The sequence below is a fragment of the Aplidium turbinatum genome, chromosome 4 (assembly GCF_918807975.1).
Source record: "Aplidium turbinatum chromosome 4, kaAplTurb1.1, whole genome shotgun sequence".
NCBI classification, from domain to species: domain Eukaryota; kingdom Metazoa; phylum Chordata; class Ascidiacea; order Aplousobranchia; family Polyclinidae; genus Aplidium; species Aplidium turbinatum.
This window is the reverse complement of record NC_137475.1, coordinates 38,924,898-38,933,735: the sequence shown is the minus strand read 5'-3', so window position 1 is coordinate 38,933,735 and position 8,838 is coordinate 38,924,898.

Genomic DNA, 8,838 nt, shown 5'->3' with positions numbered 1-8,838 from the left:
GTGTGATCTGTGTCAACCTCATTTTTATCTAATGATTTAACTGTAGCAAGAAAGTTTTCTTTGATTTTAGTCGGCTACATGCTAGAGTTGCAAGACAACTCTATTCATCATCATGTTCAGCCTGTAGTAGCCTACTGCTGAGCAAAAGGCATTCTCTTTTTTTGCCAATTCAGTCGATCATATGTTTTTGCATAGGCCTACTGTTATTCCACGTTGTTTTTCAATCTTGTCTCTCCATCTCATTTTTAGCTTTCTTTGTTTGCATTCGTTTTCTTATAGTATCCGAGTTGTTAATGTGTTAGTTCATCTGTTATCCTCAATCCTGATATCTTGTTATATGACCTGCCCATGACCATTTTAGTTTTTTGATATTTATTACAATATGCATAATTTTGTTTGATTTTAAATCCATTCAACATATTAAACCTATCATAGTTTGTTCATGCATTCTTTCAGTTTAAAAATTAACATTTTTGTAAGGTTTTCTGCGCCATATGTAACAATTAGAAGGATGCACTGGTCGTAGACTTGTTTTTTGAAAGAAAGGGGCAATTTTGACTTAAATATAGAACTTGCTCTGCTTGCCAACCAAGTGGTAGTCTTCTTGTTATTTCGTTTTCTTTGCTGGAGTTAGCTGTAATTTTTTGACCAACATAACTTAATCTAAATCTTTTTATAGAAAAATTAGTTGTCATTCTACTAGAGATGTACCGATACCAATATTTTGGCCGATACCGATATCACTTTTTTAGGCTGATACCGATATTTTGGTCGATACTTTAGTGTTACAAAAAGAAGCAATTTTGGTATTTGCAAGTAATTATACCAAATGCTAAGTTTTACCTTATTTGCATAAAACTATTAAAAAAAGCTTTGAATTGGAACAATATGCCAATTCAAAGCTTTTTTTATTAGTTTTATGCAAATAAGGTAAAACTTAAAGCACAAGATCAAAAGTAAAACCACAAGATCTTGTGCTAAAACACAAGCCGGGGCATCACCTGGCATCACCGCGACTGACACAGTGACAAATTAGTCTAAAACCAAAAAATCCCCTAAATTCAAAATTAGTTGTGTTCAAGTTTGGCGCTGACAGTAAATAAATTCCAAAATATGCCACAAAACCAACCAACTTTGGAAATTTATAGAGATTAGAGGGTCCACGTCTTTTAGGCGCAGACAGTTAGGCGCCGGTCAAACAGGCGCGCACACTGTGGTGTCTGGATATTTAGGTGCGGAGCACTGTGGCGCTAGGGTGTTACATTTTTTTACAACTTAGGGCAAAATCTTTCAATATATCATTTATTTGATGGGTTTTTGCACAAAAACTAGTTAGCACAAAAAATAAATTAAAAATATTTATATTTTGAGGTTCCACGCTCTATGGGTAATATTGGATAAAACCTAAAAAATTCAAAAAAATGCAGGATTTTTATGCCTGCTATTTCTTGGATTTATTCATGTGTATTAACTTTTTTTTCAGCAAATAGGCTTTAAAAACATTAGTTTATGAAATCAAGTTGTTGTGTACTTATCTGGCAACCTAGAATATGAAATGACATCTTCACGTGTCACTAGAAATCGGACTAAAATCTTGGATTGTGTTGGTTATCCAACTGAGTTACCGCAGCTTCAACTTCCTACTAATAGTGATGTAGCAAGAGCTTTCTTTTGGTTAAGAAATAAAATAATGCTTGATCAAAATACTGAAAAAATTCCTACATTTGTTGAGGTAAAGACATTGTTAGTACAAAATATCATTCAGTTGTGGGGAAAGGCTGGTCTGCCACATGTTAACATTGATCGTGTAACTCAAATGACAAAAGAACTTTTTGATCAGGTGAAAAAACTTCAAGCTCAGCCAATATCTCGTCTAAACTCCCAAGCATATTTAATGAAAGTAGCTGCATTTCAGAGTAAACTTGAGAACTTATTTGATGTGAGTTCCTGTAAGTGCAAAATAACAGTTGAGCAGCAATGGCACAAGAAAACAGTATGCAAATGTGATTTTGAAAGGCGCATTCCAGTGCTAGAAGCAGGGTTTTTAATTGACCAGAGAAATAGGAGAGTACAAGTGATTGGTGGTTTAGATATTCAGGAAACTGAAGCTAATATGAGAAGAATTAGCAAATACAGCTGTAGAAACAATAGACCAGAACCATGTGGAGTTTTTTATGGACAATCAATACACGCAAGCAGTTCAGTAATTGATGAAATCGAGTGCAGAAATCCAAGTTGAAGAAGATGAGGCTGGGCCATCTAAGCGTACAAAAAGGTTAAGTGTTGTTAGCACAGATAACTGTATTATTGCGGATAAAAAACTGGCTTCAAACCGTTTATCATCATCACTATTGAACTCAGCTGCTGAAATATTTGGACATCCAGAAGCAAAACGATCCCATGTTACAGTTCATCGGCATAAGTTGGCACTGAGGAACACGTTGCTTGGTGAAGTAGAAGAAAAAATGATTAATGCTGTATACTGTACTATCAGCTATGCTTTGATAGAAAGCGAATATTCAACAGAGAAAGACTAGTATGTTTGGCCAATTTCACTGACGAAGAAATCTTCATAGCTCTTAAAACTTTGAGAAGAAATGAGAGCGTTACCGGGGAAGCTTGCTTTTTGGCAATAAAGGAGTTGATCCAACCCAGCTTTTTCAAGAAGATTCTATGTGTTATGACAGATACAACATCTCTTAACACAGGACACAGGCGTGGAGTTTGTGCAAGAATTTCACAGCATGTTAATAAAGAGTATGAGCATGATGTGCTGTTATTGGAATGCTTATTTCACATAGTCGAATTGTTTTTGGGAGATGTTATTAAAGCTCTTGATGGCGATACAACATCACCGGAGTTATTGCAGCATGGATCGGTTTTTAACTTTATTTTGAAATTTTCAAAGCATCATCTTCTAGCTAATAATTTGACCACCCCTAATTTAAAACCAACTACAAAAAGTCAACAGATTTTATCTAACTTTTTGGATGCTGAGTCCACTAAACCTGCTTTCAAGAAATCAATTCGAGATGATCAAGCAGTTTTACTAGCATTAGCTTGCAATACATTCAGACAAGTTCCAAGTTCTTTCCAAAAATATTTATTTTACAAGCAGGAGACAGTGGGACATGCAAGATGGCTAACAACTGCAAATGGGTATGTGCGCATTTTATCATTTTGTCCATTTCAGTTGAATTCCTCGCAACATGTCGTTCTGAACCAAATTTCTCAATTTATTGTTGATGTCTACACTCCAATGTTTTGTTCCATTTTTAAAAGACCCAGTGCGGTTGAAGGACCAGCCTTAATGCTTCTGGCAAGAGATTTAATGCGAGCATCGAATGCTGATATTGTTAAATATGCGAAATCTTGCGTCATTCGCCATTCGGTTCTTTGGCTTTCTCCTAAAAATGTTGCCATCTCTTGCCATTCAACAAAACCACCACTCACTTTAAATCAAATTAAAGACATATCAGTGCCAGCTGTTGATACAAGAAAACTTGTATGGTCAGCTAGACCCCTAAAAGCTTTCTTTGATATCACCAGTAAATGTTCTCCTTGTATTTCATTGGGTGACGGAGGAATATGGCAAAGTTTCAAAAATAACTAAATGCCAAATGAAAGACTGATTGGGAATGTTAAGAAATGCTTGGAGAAAAAGAAAATCAAGGATAGCAATGATGACACGAGTGACGAAAAACTAAAAAAGATTGATACAGCGATCAGAGGATATGTTACTTGCATGACCACCAGTCTCGAATATCTGTAGGACACTTGATTTTTTTGTAATATTTCGTATATTAAAATTTATACAGATACACTATAGTGAACTGTGGACTATGAGAGTTTGATATTATTTAGTGAGACAGTGCATGTATTCAAGGGCGTTGGCAGGGGGGGCATTGGCCCCCCTGGAATTTGAATAATCAATATGATTGTGAACTATTTCACTATTTCACTATTTCAATAGAAACGCACTATTTCAATAAGAAATGCCCCAAATTTTCTACTTAGCCATGACCAGAGGTGTAAAGTAACGAAACTAATTCTACTTATGTAGCTTACTCAAGTGGCGCCCCCTTAAAAAGTGTCAAAATTACAACAACAAAAAACTAAAAAATTATAAACCCCCTCCCCCCTAAAAAAATTCTGCCGACGCCCTTTTGCATGTATTAGCCCATGTCTAATTTGTCTATGTTTCTTACCAGGACAGATTCAATAACATTACTCATACTGTTACTGTGTTGTTCATATGATAAAATCGCCAATATCGGGTGAATCATTAATGCAAGTGTGGAACCTCAAAATATTATTTTAAGTAAAAATTATTTTGACATAGTTTGTTTGAGTGCATTTCCCACCAAAAAAAACACTATATTGTAGTAGGTTTGAAAAAATGTAACACCCTACTGTGGCGCCCGTTCATTTAGGTGCTATGCAGATTGTATCAGCTTGGCATGTAGGGCAATGCTTTTCACACAAAATGTTATATTGAACAGAAAAATATGCCATGGCTTCCATGAGTGAAGCTGCTTAAACCGGCAATGCTTTTCATACAAAATGTTATATTGAACAGAAGAATATGTTGTTTTGTCAATGCGCATGTGGAGATGAGAAGCTAGACAAGGCTCTACTACTCTTGATATTAGCACATCTCCACAGGACATTTGCTATGCATCCTGAACACGGGTTGCAGCCAGATGGAACCTTACTTAATCTGTTATCTTTCGCAATTACTTCTACTCGGGATGGATTGGTCGTGTGGCGGATACGTTTCTATAAATAGGGCATATGAACCCTGGCTACAAGTTGTAAGCATAATGGTGCGACTTTGCTCATTATTAAACCTAGTCGGAGTTTTGACGGAAAACTAAGTTAATCTTCACTCAAGCCTACCACCCGCTTGAATATAAGCTACGGTATATTTTTTACTGATGTTTACTGTTTAGTGTAGTTATTATTTGACTCACTAAAAGTGAACTCAGTCATGTTCGGAAACTTGAATAATTTATTGATAAAGCTTTCGCCGACGCAAACCTGGACTAACAAATAAACGCCGAACATGCGCATTAAAAAACAATATATTTTTCTGTTCAATATAACATTTTGTGTGAAAAGCATTGCCGGTTTAAGCAGCTTCACTCACGGAAGCCATGACATATTTTTCTGTTCAATACAAAAATTTTGTGTGAAAAGCATTGCCTTACCTGTCAAGCTGATACAATCTGCAGACTTTACTAGGAATAGCACCTAAATCAGGGGTTCCCAACCTTTTTACAATCTCGTACCACTTAGACGCTTTGTACTGCCAAGCGTACCACTTCTTGCAGAACAACTAATTTGATCGAATCATATTTTATTCAGAAGAATAATATTGGCCTACTAAAATAACACTAAAGCACCACAACTAAATTTAATGAGATTTTTGTTTACTATCCACCAATTGATAGATGAGCGGTGTAAATTTGCCAACAGCGCATCGAAAGTCATTTCCAGGCGCACCTAGTCGGTTTCGATTTTTTGACTTGATGTTTGTCGTAACTGAAAATCCCTGCTTGTATTCCCATGAGGAAGGGAAAATCAGTAGCTGTGGAACAGCATAGGAATGAAGACATCTCTGCGGCTGCTTGGGAGGACCATAAATGGAGTTCTGAATGGAAATCAACCGCCACCAGACTCTATTTGTTTATCCTCGACGCCGACATACGCCTCATCAGCCTGACACTACCAAGACAGGCATGGGTGCGCCTCAACCGTCTCCGTATGGGCGTCGGGCTTTTTCGCTCAATCATGCACCAATGGGGAATGGCCTCTTCCTCCTCCTGTGAATGTGGTGCCGAGGAACAGACCGCAGACCACATCATCAATGACTGTACCATCTTCAAGCCACCTAATGGAGTGGAAGGTCTGCGTGTCATGTATGATGAAACCAAAAACTGCTCTCTAGTAGCCTTCCAGTGTAGTCTGGGAACATCGTGAATCTGGGGTTGAAAAAGGATAGACCCTCGGCCCCAGAGGTTCACACGAAGATGACGACGAGCATGGGAAGCTAGCGTTGAATATGAAGAAGCCATACAGAGCCTGAAGTTTATTGGAGAACATTCCTTGTAACCGTTAATTATAGAACATTTCATTCCGATCTATTTTTAGCTTACAACTACAGTAGCATTATTCAACGCTATTTGTAGCTTTAGCTATAAAACAGTAGAGGATGTCTATCAAGAGCAATCATTTGACATAATTAACGCCCACTGTCCCGCAGCATTGTACGACTTTTCAATGCAACTGTGCTCCTTGTTGACAACTGGCATGACCTGTATTTTGAAGATCGTAATGAGACAAAACAACAGGAATAGTTACGTAAGAATAAGAATAGGCTTCGGGAATTTTTTTTGTGAACAAAACCAGATAAACAAAATATAAAGTTGTGAAAAAACGGAAGCTACCCGCGTACCACCTGAAAAACCTTCGCGTACCACTAGTGGTACGCATACCACAGGTTGGGAACCCCTGACCTAAATGAATGGGCGCCACAGTGCTCCGCACCTAAATATCCAGACGCCACAGTGTGCGCGCCTATCTGACCAGCGCCTAACTGTCTGCGCCTAAAAGACTCCCACATTAGGTGCCCAAGGGGAAATTATTACATCACTATGAGTGACAATGGACGGATTTGGAAGTCCTTGGCACTTGAAGATTCAAGAATCTAATCCCAACTCATTGTTGTGTCATAATAGTAGGTTTTAGTATTGAAAGGCCACCGTGATTGAGGACTGGGGTATAAGGGAAGAAACATTACATCATAATTGGGGTTTCTAAAAAATTAATAAAGGGTTTCCGCAAACTCTCCAAATAGGCTATCATAATTGATAATAAGATGTAAAATGTAAACCAAGTCATTTGTGTAGTCGTACAAAAACTATTCAACAAGTGTGCAACCTAAGGGCGGTAGGCACTTTAACATACTGATATCCCATTGAACCACGAACCATCAACCAATCAGAAGCTACGCTGTTCATGACGTCATCAAGATGGTGTTTCTCGGAACAAAGGAAAAATGCAACTTCCCACCACTGCTATTGCTCTTGTTTGTTGTGTAATTACCAAAAAAAGTTTAAAGTAATAATCAACTCTCTGGCTGAATGCTGAAATGGTCACAATTGGACGGACAACCTAACATCTGATGGTTCGGGTTCGTTCAATTGGATATCAGTATGTCAAAGGTCCTACCCCTAAGAATCCTACGCAGGTAGCAAAAATGTATAATTTTGCATCGTATTTACGTTGCTAAACGCTTAAAAAACCCTGTAACTTGGTTGTTTATAGTAAGCTGGTTCTATTAGTTTGTGATTTAATTTCAACCTTTCGTTGTAATAAACTCATCAAGCTTAAACAATGTCAGAGTAAGTAGGCTGCGCAACGAACTCCCACAGCCACAGTTATCACCACTTGCTGCTGACAAGTCAAAGAACATCTATATCTTTTGATGTTGCTTATTTGCGTTTAACTTTTTTTTTTTTATAGTGATACTTGCTCTTTGCTATTTCTGTTACGTTTAGATGATGTCACGTCATTATGCCGATTTGAGATATAATAATTTAATTCATGACGTTGTGTGGATAAAAAAACTTTTACAAGTTTTATACTCTGCTGAGAGTAAAAAAGAAACACAAATGATAAATATTGGAAAAATTGAGTCTCTTTACACAACTTAAGAATCGAACAACGCAAAACTGCTGAAACAAAACGTTTTATTTAAGTGAAAGAATCACTGTAAGCAACCAATGTTAAAACGTGCGCGCAAGAAGTCATGGGAGTGTGAGGTATCAAAAATTTGAACGGGTTGTTATTTTTCTACATCAACGTGACGTTAGTTACTACTTCAAAAAATTTATATCTTTGCTTCTGTAGAAAATCCACAGCAAACGCCTTTTTTTACGTGTTTAGTATCGGCCAAATTTTGCCGATACCGATACTAAAAAAATGGCCGATATCATCGATACCGATATATCGGTACATCTCTACATTCTACAGTAGCCTATAGTCAGTTGAAAAGACTGACAAAAAACTTCTACTTGGCGTAAAAAACATCTCAAACAAAATAATTGTTATATATTAGTAGTACTGTATTACCTTCAGCATTCGATGTAAAATTTACATAACCAAATCCACGTGACAGTTTTGTGGTATTATCTCGAACAAGATGAACTGAACTGATTGTACCAGCTACAGAAAACTTTTCCTTGAGCATTTCTTCTGTAACGTCATGATGAAGATTGCTCACATAAAGTGATTTACAATTCGAATGGATATGGTTCATTCTTATCTCAAGTTTAAGCACTAAAATTATTCAACATCAGAACTTGTAAATATTACCTTATTACAATTTTAAAGCCGAATTTGGATGATGATGATCCTATATAATAATAATAATAATAATTTATTTGCATCAGACAAAGCTGTCCATATGTCCATAAAGCTGTCCATAAAACACACACATCAAGTTTCTATTCAGCGGCATCTAATGGATGGAACAGTTCCCCGGCAACAAGACTTCAACAATTGGAAACTGCATTCTGCCAATCTCGGTGACCGGGCCTGTGTCATTGATTCAAAGCCTCTACAAGTATGCGAAACAGCCAGTATTAAGCTCTGCAAGAATCCTTCCCAGTCCGAGGATAAAGATTCAATCAATCAATCAATCTTAGATTCGCTCCAAGATATTTGTCTAACTATCGAACAACCAACTATCCATTCCATTTTGGATGACAACACAGTTTTCACAGTAAGCTGAGCAGAACTGCAAAAAAGCAATCCAAACCCAGTTGCCAGACG